Consider the following 12,595-nt stretch of genomic DNA (forward strand, 5'->3'; position numbering starts at 1 on the left):
TAGCACACCTCTAAAGCATCTCCTATAATTTAAAAGAGTTTCTCTTTGAAATCTAGCAGTTCCTACTGATAATAGTGTCCAGCTCTTACAACAGCCTCAGTAAAATTGTGAACCAGTGGATCCAAGGCAAAAGAAAACAATAAAACTTTTGATTTGTGTTTTTAATTTTAGTTTTGTAAGAATTACTTAGATTAAAATTACTAAATGTTAAATCAACCAGAAAATAACACTTGATTTACATAAAAAATGGAAACAGTTAAAATAACTAAGCCAAAGGCCTACAATAGAAAATTAGTATTAACTGTATTTGTTGTTTGCTTGAATTAATTTATTGGTTTCCATAAATGTTTTTTTGCACAAATAAGCACTAACTCTTTCCCAAAGGTAAAGCAAGCTTACATTTAATTTATGTAAACAACTTAATATATCCCTTTAGGACTTCACAATCTTTGTGCTAAACTTGTACAGGCGTCTGTAATTACCCTAGCAGGACAACTGAGGGATTCAGCACTATGAAAAAGCCTAATGAAAAATAAGCCACTTTCTACTAAAAATATTAGGAGTAAAATGAGCTATTAAAAAAAAAATCTTATTAGAAATAATCATGTTAAAATTCTGCTGCTTATTTATTTTAATTAAGCTATAGGAGGAATCAGTAAAAGACTACTAATTAGAAAGCCCTTTTTTTTTAATCAGTGCTCATCTAAATTGCTACAGGGTTTGTGTAAAGCAAAGTCTTGTTTTTAAAAATCCTAATAAATAAGTAATATCACACAAGAAACAGCTAACATACTTTGAATGGTAAATAGCCTTATGATAATGTAACTCCAAAGATGACACTTTTGAGACTGTGTAGAGAAATCCATGCTCTTAGGAAGATTAAAGCTTTGGTGTAACTTCAAGTGAGTTGTAACTTACATTGCTGATACTTCAAATGAGCTTGTGGTTATATTAAAAAAAAAATAAAATGTTTCAGTGTGAAGTTTCTCGTTAGAAAGTGCAAAAATCCACCTCTGGTAAATATATACATATATACAGACACATCTCAATGCAACCAGACAAGGAGTAACATGCTGCAGAAAGCTCCAACAGCTTGGTAATTGGCTGGCACCGTTTAGGCAGGGCAGGGAGCAGAGACTGACTCAATACCCCAGCCCAGTTCTGATGATCCAGTTGAAATTAATTAATTTGCGATAAACTGGGAAGCTGTTTTCATTGCTGTGTTACTCTACCTTTTGTTTTATTGGGAAAGCTGCTGATGTTTGAGGACTGCCACAATACAGGCTTTCATTTCCATCTGCTTACTGACACATCAAAAAAGGCACACTTCTCACTAGCCTAGAAATAACTTGTATTCTGATGGTATAGGGTTTAGATTTTTAAGTTAGATCCAAAAAAATCATACCTCTGTGTCTTGGGTTGTGTAAGCACTCTCATTTTTTAATTTCTAGTGATACCAATGGGCTGATATGGGGCTATGTTTGTCAAACTTTCTTTTCCTTGTAGTTGATAGCTGATTTATTGGTGATTATCATGCTGGAAACAGGGATTTCAGTGAATGCTTCAAAAAACTTGCTATTTCCCCTCTGTGCTATTCCTAAAGGGTTTTTTGGAGGCGGGAGATTATTGTTTAAAAACTGTGCCCCATGCACTTTCAAGGTAACCATCAAAAGTGTAAGTACAAGAGTCAGTATCTGCAATGCAAGATATTTTTGAGTGTAAGAAGATGTATTGCCTACCAAATGGCTGGGAGCAAGCTACAGGCTGTATAACCCAACCAGGGAGAAGGTTAGTCACTCAGTTATGGAGATAAATTGTCCCTAACAAGTACAAAGCTATTGTTTGTTACCATCCAAAGGGCTACACTTGCGATGGTGTGGATTCAGGGACCTGCTTGCATTAAGAGCATCCCAGTGTGATAGTCTTCACTGTTGACTTTACAACAGGTATAATTTATTCTTGAAGTTTATGATTCTTACAAGGATAAAAATCAGAGGTAGAAGAAACTAGAGATCTTAATCTTTTCTTGCACAAGGAATCTTGTTGCTGTAAGGGTCACCCTCTTCCTTTCGGAAACATTCCTAGTGGCTTCCAAGGGTTTTCTGCAATCTGGATTCAGAGAGGTCTTAGGGGAACAGTAGTTCTTTGAAAGCTACCCTTTTCTTTTTTTTTTTTAACTCTAATATTGTCACAAATGTTATGATGTCAGAAAAGAGAGGAATGTTTTGGTTGTTGTTTGTTTTTGGTGTGGGTTTTTTTATTTCTTATTACTAACAGTATTTCCTTTGTGGTATTTTTCATCAACAGTTGTCAAAAGGAATTTACAGATGTGGAAACTGAGGCACAGAGAAATGACTTGCTACAGGAAGCCAGTGACAGAAAATCAGTGATCCTGAGAGCCCAAGTTCCCAGTATTTCATTTCAGTGCTCTGGCATGCAAAACCCTTTTTTAGTCTTTGCAATCTAGCAAGTTACCTGCCTCTCCCTTGTTAAGATCCAGCTACTGCTGGGCCTCCATTTTCTCCTTTCAAAATGCTGGTTACAGCCAGAAACAAAGTAAAAGTGCTCACTTTTCACATTGTAACTACCTCTGCTGCTGCCTGGAGGAGGGTGGTTTGTGAAGTCTGTGTTCTCAATGTCTATGGGCTCAGTCCTAGTGATAGTTAATGAAAAAGCCCTTTAAGGGAACTGGCTGTACTTTTTGGCAGCTGCTGGGATCTGCAGCCTTGGGATCTGCTGCAGCTGAAGGCTGGATCAGCAGTAGCAGCTGTGGGTGGCAGGCATTGGGGGAGACTGCTGCTAAGACCCCTTGGCTGATTTTTGTGCCCTGGGACAGAGCAGTGAGGCAGTTCAGTCAAGGAACCATGCAAAGGTGTATGTAGAGTACAGGGATGGGCTGTGACAAGTAGGAGGCTGGGAGAAGGTGGATTGTAGCATTAACTTTGTAGAAGGCTTTGTAGAGAGTAGGAATGAACTCTTCAAAACGGAAAGGATTTTTAGCTACTTTAATTGGGGCTCGTATAGCTGAAGGGATTAGAGATGGGATAGAATAGCGATAATCCTTGGACATTTGCTAGTTTTGCAATAGGTCATGGTTTTTGAAGAGATTACCTTGTTGGCTGTCATTGATCTACAGGCAGTTCTGCTGTGGTCGGCACCCAGACCCCTGCAGGCTGCCGTGTGTGTCACGGACATGCCCCGTGGGAGGTCAGGGTCTCTCCTCAGTTCTCTAGACCTCTACGAGTGAAGCAGAACAGTTGAAAGTACCTGTAGAGAGAAAAACGCTTGGGTTCTCCCTGGGGTTTCTCCAGGAGATATCCAGGAGATATTTTAGAAAAACAAATCATTGGTCCTGTGATTCAGGATGGGTTTGTAGACTGCTACTATGGTGAATGTAGTCACTACTCCTGGGGCATATTCTGAGTTTATGATACCAGTTCACCAAAGAGGACTAATGTACAGACCTGAAAGAGTTTCTGATCTCCTCCTCCTATCTTTTCTGAACTACTCCACTTCTTTTGTGTCTGGTTCTTGCTTAACAGAGAATCATAGAAATGTTGATTGGGAGAGACCCTAGAAACGGTCTTGTCCAAGCTCCCGTTCAGAGGACTGTCACCATCACTGTAGGTCAGATCAGCTGGTTTTGTCCAGTTGAGCTGTGAAAACCTTAAAGAATAGAGGTTACAAGCCATGGCAGTATACAGAAAAAGCCTGTTGGCCTCAAAGGATCACTTCTGTAAATTGTGTGTTATTGGGGGTTTCGTTTAGATTACAAAATCGAGTCTTCTGTTTCATCTGATTCAAAGGATCACAGCAGTAGACATCTTAGATCTGTTACCCTTTTTGCGTATGCAAACCCTATCTCTCTGTAGTAGCTGTGACTTTCATCTATTCTGATGGATTTGGTATTTAATTGTCACTCATTAATGACTAAACTCATTGCAGATTATGTTGTATGAAGCTGTATAAGTACTAAACAAAGACATCAGGTTCTGTATGCCCAGAGCAGGGCAAACCGACCGTAACCATAGTGTAGGTATCATCAGCAAAGACTGCTGATCATAGAAGAAACCTACTTTGGCAGGCTGGGAGGGAATCTAAACTGACTTGATAGGAGCTGACTGTCGCAGAGTGATTCTTATCTTCTGGTCTGGAGTAATGTGAGCTGAGTCTGCTTAAAGTCTCCATTAGGGGAGGGCAGAGCTCCTGCTAATTCCTGCTGACACCTGGCTCTGTATGAATTGTCACACACCATTCTTGCAAGAGTTGTTCATGCTGCAGCAAAGACAGCATTAGAGAATCTGTAATAATGAATTCAGTACTAGCATGGATGAAGGAGTTATACTTACAGTGCTGAATATGCTGATTAACCTGCAGTGATCGAATTCTCCGCTAGTATTTAAGGTCTGGTACCTGCTCTATACTAAGGAGTTGGAAAGCTTTTCCTGTACTAGGGACCTCATTTCCATTGCAAATCCTGCAAACAATGTGGTTATTCTGCAAGATTGTCACTGTGTAGTAATTGCAAACACCCCGAGCTGTCTGTCATTATCACTGCCCCATTTTTAACCCTCTGTAGTCATGCTTCTAGACATGGAAAAGCTGTTTCTCATATGCTGCCCACAGCTTGATTGTGACCAAACAAAATGTGTGTTAGGATGGAATTGGTTCATGTCTGTATTTGCTTTGAGTTGAAAGGTGAACATAACCCCATGACTAACATTTTTGCCCATATTTCATGGCTGTGACTTCTATCACATAGAAGGAGCAAGCTAAGATTGGTAGTGCTGACTTTTAGTATTGGTGTTTGTATGTTGTACTCAATTGACCATGGTGCGGAGAAAACCAGAAATACAAAGCTGTAGATCCAGGCTTTATGTTTAGATAGAATGAAAACTGGATAATTTTGCTGAAATAGACTCATGAATTTTTCTTTTATTTCCATTATCCTCTCTCTTTCTAACCAGAACAGAAGGTATTTCTCAGCCCCCTCTGCTCTACTGAATGTAGAAGATGACCAAATGGTACACTCAAACCAAAAGATACCGGCATAACTTCGGACACAGATTTCAGTCATGCTCTAAGTACAGTGCAACACTCTGGTGGTACTCATGTACTAGATGCAGCTCCATTTATACATCTCTGTTTCTTTGAGAGAAGAGAATGGGTAATTATTACTAAGCATATACAACAATCGTATGCTTAAATGCTTTATAAACTATGCAGAAAATATAGGACTTTGATGGACAAATCCTGGTGAATCGTAGGTCTTCCCCATCCCCACAAGAGGAAGAAAACTTTCCAAGTACTTATTTTATTCTAAACTTTGAAATATTTTCAGTATTGGAATTTAAAAAAGAACCACAAAGCCCAAAAACCTAACCCTGAAACCCCATACTATTAAACGTATCTGAGTTCTGATGTGAAATACTTGGAAAAGACTTCTGCCAATTTCTTCCATATCATTTTATCATGTAGCTAATGCTTAATTAAGGAATATGCAGTTATTTTGCAGCTAGAAACTTGTGGCATTCACAGCCTGGTTGAATATACTGGACTCCATGTGCAGCTGCTGCAATACCCCACAAGAATTTTTTTCTGAGATCCAAACTCATTGTCGGCTCAAATGACCACAGACCTGTTGAAATAGCTGCAAGTTACATTGTTTTTACCAGCAATTAATTTGGTCTTGCAACCACTGAAAAATCTTCAGGATCATGAACTTTATTTCAAGGTCACAAATGGAGCAAATCTGCACATCCCAGTTGAACATCTTTCTTTGACCCACTCTGATTTTGTTCCTCTGTACTTAAGTAATCACTTCAATGGAAGCAGAGCTGCTTATTGAGCAGCTTTTTTCAGCCTGCTTATTGAGATGTGATTGAATAGATTATTTAATATAGTTTTCACAGATGAATATGGAACAAAGAACCAGCAGTGGCTCAAAATCACCCGTTTCTCCATAAACTCTTCAGGGCAGTGGCAAGATAATGCCAAACACCCTCTTTTAGAAGGCCAAGGTAAGAACGCAGAGCAATAGAAGCTCTGGCTGTGTGGAAAGAGCTGCTCTTTAGGTGGAAATGAGGGTAGCTGAAAGACCCAGGTGGAGAGAAGTGGACACCCGCTGCAGCATCTGAAGACAGCAACCTGCTGGGCATCAGCAGGTAAGGTTCCCCAGGTAACACTCGGAGAGCCTGTTTGTTCCTGACTCCTGAATCTCCAAATGATGTTGTTCCTATTGATGAAACAGCGGGGTGGGGAGGAGGAGGCTGGCTGCTCGCTGCGAGCCTGAGCTGCAGGCTCTTGCTGGAAATACGGAGGTTGCAAAGCTGCTTGGAAAATGTGTTTGATGCTGAGCTTTCTGTAGCCTAGGGTCTAACCCGAGAACAGAGAAGCTAGATTAAAGAGCAAAAGGAGGATGCTTGGGCAACGTGCTCTGAGACTGGAAAAGAGGGGGGAAAGACGGGAAACCTGTGAATGTGATACAGTTCTGCAAGTCAAACCTGGGGTGGGTTATGTGGTTCTGCAGGAAACCGGGGGGCTCTGCCTGCTCCTGCCAGCCGGGAACGGGTTTGCAGCTGCAACGGGTCTGTGCCGCCCTGTGGGGTCTCCTGAACTGAAGCTGCCCATGCTTCTGCTCTCAACTCATCTTTCCTTTTGTTAACCAATTTTCAATATGCTCATAGCAATGCTTTGGTCAAAATAAACCAGTGATTTAATTCTTGGTTTAACTTCTAAATCCAGCAAAGTTTTCAGTATTACAAGGACATTGACAAGTCCTATTAAGCAAAGCAAAATAAGCTTTAGCCTGAACATTAGTCTAGCCACAGTGAGTTACCATATGAAGGCATAGTTCTTAAATGCACCCAGCTCTTCCACCTGATTCATGTTTCAGCACAGTATCACACCAAAGATTCAACAAATATAGATCATTTTAAATGGACAGCTATGTACAAAACTATGATACAATAGTATTATAAAACTTGAGAAATAAAGTTCTGAATTTTGAAAACACAATACTGCACATTCTCAGTTCTAAAGCAAAAGTAACATGAACCCATGCGTTCTGCAGCTTGAACACAAAGACTTTTGAGTGCAAGCAGCTGACAATGGAATTCAAACCCAGAGATTTACTAAAGGATGAGCTGAAAATGTATCTGATAGAGTACTCTGGAAAACCTGTTTCTGTTGCTCTAATAAGAGGAACTGGGTCCCCAGTTCTCCAAAAGCTGATGGACGCATCTGTGCATGTAAGAAGACTACTGCAAGACTACTGGCGTGCTTCAACTTAATTGCACATAAGCGTCATACAGGAACCAGACACTGTTTATATGGCCATATGCTTACTAAAATATATACCTTTTTTTTTTTAACCTTTTTTTCCCATGTAACTGATCTCCCTTGCTTTGAATGGTTGAGAGTAAAAATACATTTGTCTGATCTGGGCCTTGGACCTGGTCCAATATTAATCGTGAGTGGGCAGTGAGAAGAGGGAGTTAGTATGCTTCCACCTGTGATGGTACAGACTGCTTAATCTATACCTTTAATTTACTTGATGCACTGCTATTTTTAAAATTTCTCTGAGGGCTAAACACTGCCGTCCTTTCTTGGGCCACACTCAGCTGTCATTTCAAGAGGAGTTTGGCCTAAGAGCAAATTGAAAGACTTGGCTTCCAGGCCAGCAGATGAGAGGTCTGACTCTTCCACACTGGCCATGACAGAACCGGCCCCTGTTCCCGCGAGCGCCCAGCGTAAGGCACAGGCTGAGGGATCCGAAGTCTCTGCGGAGGCTCTTTGGGTCTTGGGGAGAGGAGTGAAAGGCTGTGCGAGGTGAAGCAGTGTGTCCTGGTGGGGCAGAGGTGACCACCGTGGTGTTTTGGTGATGCAGAACCTGGCTTCTGAGAAGCTGGCAGTGCTCCGGGGACACGAGCGGTTCACTGGGCCTCTGTTATTTCTTCTGCCTTGCCGTGACACCTGCAGGAGGAGGAGGAAATACAAACTATTTGCAACTAGAAAGTGAAAATGATGTGTTTTTGCATGGTTGGGTTGCTACTAGGGAAACCAGTTTCATGTTCCTCAGATAACCTAAAACCAGGTGGAGCTAAATCTTTATGTACTTAATAAAAACCTCATGTTTCCAGGACATGTTTCCTGATGTTCAAGAGTTTGGGCAACTTTGCTTTCAAATGGAGTGCTAGTTCAGTCCAACATTAGTCTGATATTTTCCAAGCAGAATATTGGAATATGCTTCTAGATAATAAGTTGCTGAACTTACTAGATCTAGCAAATTTAGCAGGACTGTCCGAAGGATGGGGCTGCACACTGTTGTTTTTAAGAGCCTATCTCACACCATAACCAAAGCTAATACCTTTTCTAATGACAAACATGAAGGAAAAGGCCTGAGAGGAAGATGAGCATTAGCCTGATCGCATTCCTGGGGTCTGTTAGAAAACAGACTGAGGCTGCAGAAGGGGAGGTGAAGCATCTGTTCCTCTAGAATTAAAGGAAAACAATTACAAAAAAAAAAAAAAAAAAAAGGAAAACCTTGACTCTTAAATGCTGCTGTCTTTACAGGGGGACACTGAGGTCACATCTGCTGGCACCCAGCACTGTGTCCCCCCTCCTGCCCCTTCCCTTCCTCCTCACCAGGCTGCAGTCTTTGACACTGGCCTATGCTCCTGGTTTGGTTTGTTCTTTTATTTTCTAGGTAATAAATCAAGCAGATTTGTGAGCAAGGAAATTGCCAAAGCTTGGTTGCTTATGGATTTGTGCTTTCAAGACTTTTGTTTCCCCTAACCTTTCCAAGTGACATAAAGATGGGAGGAGAGGAAAAAGGGAGCTGCACAAATAGATATGAACTTTTCTCTGTAGAAATTCTCCAGTGTCTAAGGCAAGGGAACTCAGAGCACCCCCGAGTTCAGGCATTTGTACAGTCCCTCCTCTGTTTGACTGTCAGCTTTTGTTAAATGGGCCTTCTTCAAGCTCTTTTGAGATTTGGTTGGAAATGAGTTCAGATGTTACCAGGGTGCACACAAACACAGTGTGGCCACCAGTGCCTTGATTCCACAGGAAAACCAGCTAAACCATTTATTTTGAGAATATGGAGGTAATGTGGAATACCACTCTTTGGGTGTGGAAGCTGACATCCAGAGAACATTAACACATTAACATTAATACAGAAATTGCTGCGTAACAAGAAATAGTCAAGGTGAAGCAAGAGGTCAGTTGCTGTTTACAACTGATCTTGTCTGTTATTGTTCTGAAATACTATTTCATAGAGTCACAGGCTGTTCCTACCCTTACTCTTCTGCTGTTATAGAAGCTCTAAAAACTGATAAGGGGATCAAGTCTTGAGCTGTGCAGCTGGAGCTGCACAAGAAGGTCACTGCAGCTTCATTGAGAACCCGCAACTTCCACATCCAGCAAATTCCACCAGAGAGAGAAATATCCTGTACCAAAAGAGAACTGGTGCTTTGACCTGAACAGACCATGTGTGCTTGGGACAAAAAATAAAATAAAAAAAGATCAGGTGGAATATCCTAGGAAGAAATATTGATGGGGAGCACTCTAGGCTGGCTGAGTCTGTCACATCAAGAGGGATGGACCTGAGCTGTGTTTGGGTGAGGAAGCACTGTGGCTGGAGACTAAAAGAAGCATATGGGGTTTGTTTCTGCTAACCTTTCCAAGTGACATAGAGATGGCAGAGGAGGAAAAAGGGAATTTCAGGTTTTAAGGTGCAACTCATCTCTGCCTTCCTGCCACTGAAGCACAGGTGGGAGCTGCCAGTGCAATGGACCTGTGCCAGGCACTGCATTTCAGGGATGTGCTGAAACTCCTGCCTGACTCTGTCACTTCATAAAGGTACTGTTTGTCCGTGCATTCCTTTGTGTTGCTTTCCTATGTCTTCTAAGGAGAATGCAAAGCTGTCTGTGTTTCTTTTCAAATATGACTTCTTTTAAGTCTGCAGGCCTGAGTCCTTGTGTTTAAAAAATACATAATCTCAGTTATGCTTAACTCATGGTTTCAGCTTCCCTCCCTGTGCAGCATGACCCCTGGTCCTGACATACTTCTTACCTATGCTTCACTGCTACTAGTTTCTGCTCTTGCAGTAAATCTTCCTCAGGATTTTTAAACAAACAGAATTACTTCCCTTTTCCACTTGATGTAATCCTGTGACACAACATGGAAAGGGCCAAGAGGAAGGTGGGAGTAGTCGGGACTGTAACTACTCAATACCTCATTTTCTCTTGCTAGCAATGATGCTCCAGGTACAGGAGCAAAACCAATCCTGTGTGGAAATCCTAGAGATTCCTCTGTTTTATCACGCCAGGGGCTGGGGCTGCCAGGCGGTGCAGGAGCAGGGGTCCCGGCTGGGGTCCCAGCCCCAGGCACTGGGGATGCTGGAGAGTAACTACATTCCTTTCAGAAAACGAGACAGAGATTTGACGTTATTGATTCGGTTCATAAGAGATGCTCATCAGCATGGAAAGGACAAGGCGTAACTATGCAATTTCAGTACAGTGGGTGTTTCAATTGTTTTTCTTGCTTTTCTTTCCACTTGCTGTAAAAACAGGCAAAGTTTTGCCAAGGAAGGTCTCACCCTGAAACTCCTTGTCTGGAGTTTTCTTTTGAGGGGCATCATTTTGAGGGGTATGTTGTCAGCATCAGTGAAGGATGCAGGAAACTTGGTACACACTTTGACTAGAAATTTGGTTTACCGATATTACTTTTTCTGGTGACAGAAGTCAAATGACATACCCCCACCACCCCATAAAGCTGCATGAGTGCACAGAAGAAGTATGCATGGTCTGTTTGCTCCAATGGACTAGTCTGTGTGCACCCTGGAATTGAATTTGGCTTTGAGATGGAGCTGGTATTTTGCCCCAACTAATACTTCTCCCTGGGTCCTGTTTATTATTCCCTTTTCTAGATACCTGCATTTAAACAGTGGTATAGGAAGTGGCTACCCACAAGCAAACCAAACATTGTTCTTTGCAGGAGGTAGGTACTGAAATTGCATTTTTGCATTTTCTTGATAAAATAATGGGATCAAAGCAAGGACTTTGTTTATCACGGGAAGCTGGATTCACTTGGTTAGAGTAATGATTTTTAATTATCTGCAGGGAAAGGCAGTTTGGCTGCAGCTGACAAAGAGGACAGACGTGGGGTGTGACCCTGTGTTGAGGGGATATCAGCACTGACTCCACTCAACACAAGATCAACACACTGGAGGGTAAAAATCAGAGTAACAAATTTATTTTACATGTATTTGTGATTAGACACAAAGACAAAAAGCTTAGCTAATACACTGAATACTGATTAGGTCTGTAAAGTCCCAATGCTGTGGTTAGTTCACACAAAAACACCTTTGCAAGTTTACATACCTCATTGTACCACACAACCTTTTTTTGTTTTATTATCTCCAGTATCAGTCTCAATCTCTGCTTTTAAACAAAAGAGAGACACTAAATATATCTGATCATGGCAAGGCAAATGTAACAACAGGAGATTTTCTATGATGAAAATATTGTCTAGTAGCAGAGAGGTTCCTAACACGCTATTCCTGGATGCCCAGGGAGCCCCACGGCTTTTGCAAAGCTCAGTTCCTTAAGCCAGAAATACTGATTTCAGATGTCAGGGAAACATCACCAGGGCTGGGAGCCTGGTGTGCTCCCATTGCTGCAGCTCCTCCTGCTGCCTTCTGGGAAGCAAGTTTAGGAACCACTGCTCTGGGAAACCACTTCTGGTTTGTGGCTTGTTTTTCACTAGGGAAAAGTGGCGTGTTTAGAAACATAAATAACTGCAGCCCCGGGGCATGCTGGCATTATAAGGGTGAGTCCCTCTGTGCTAGATGCTCATTCCATGCTGTCTTTCTCAGCCGCAGGTATTCAAACCCTCCTTTCCTTTCCTTGGAAGGGAAAACATTAAACATTAATAAATAGATATTTCCACCACTTTTCTGCCTATTTGTTTGACCCCAGGATCTTGCAGAAAACAGGCTTTGGACAGTATACTGTACCTTTCTAAAGGCTGACAGACCCATGTGTCTTCCCTATAAAGCACTTCTAATGTGGGATTAAAGTACCCACCCAAGGGCAGCTTCAGCTCGGTAGAGTCTGAGGGACTTGGACGAACTTCCCAGGTTTGGGACCAGCTGTGGGTATTTGCTGTGAGGCGGAGGCCTGGGTGGCTCCATGCCTCCTGCGCTGAGCTCTCTCCCAGCAGTGGCAGGGCAGCCCAGCACCAGGGATGGACTCAGCTGGCCAAACACTGTCCTTCACAGAAGCATCAGCAAGATGCTGGGTTTGAATTGTTGACTTTTTGCCCCTCACCCTGCAGTGATGGCTTGAGGGCCTGATGTTCAGGAGCCACCTAAAGTTCCCCTGGGGCAGGTTGTCAGGTCACTGCTGACAAACTGCTTTTGCAACCTCACAGCAGCACTGATGTTGCTGCCTTTGTGTTTATACGTAGATGAGAGGGGGTGATCACTGATTAAGTACCCAGTATTAACTGCTCTGAATCACTGCTCTGGAGTCTAATGGGGCTCTTGTTTGCACATAACTGTGCCTTGTAGCTGTCTTCAGCACACTTGACA

Source organism: Falco peregrinus, chromosome 1 (genome assembly GCF_023634155.1).
Source record: "Falco peregrinus isolate bFalPer1 chromosome 1, bFalPer1.pri, whole genome shotgun sequence".
Taxonomy (NCBI): Eukaryota; Metazoa; Chordata; class Aves; order Falconiformes; family Falconidae; genus Falco; species Falco peregrinus.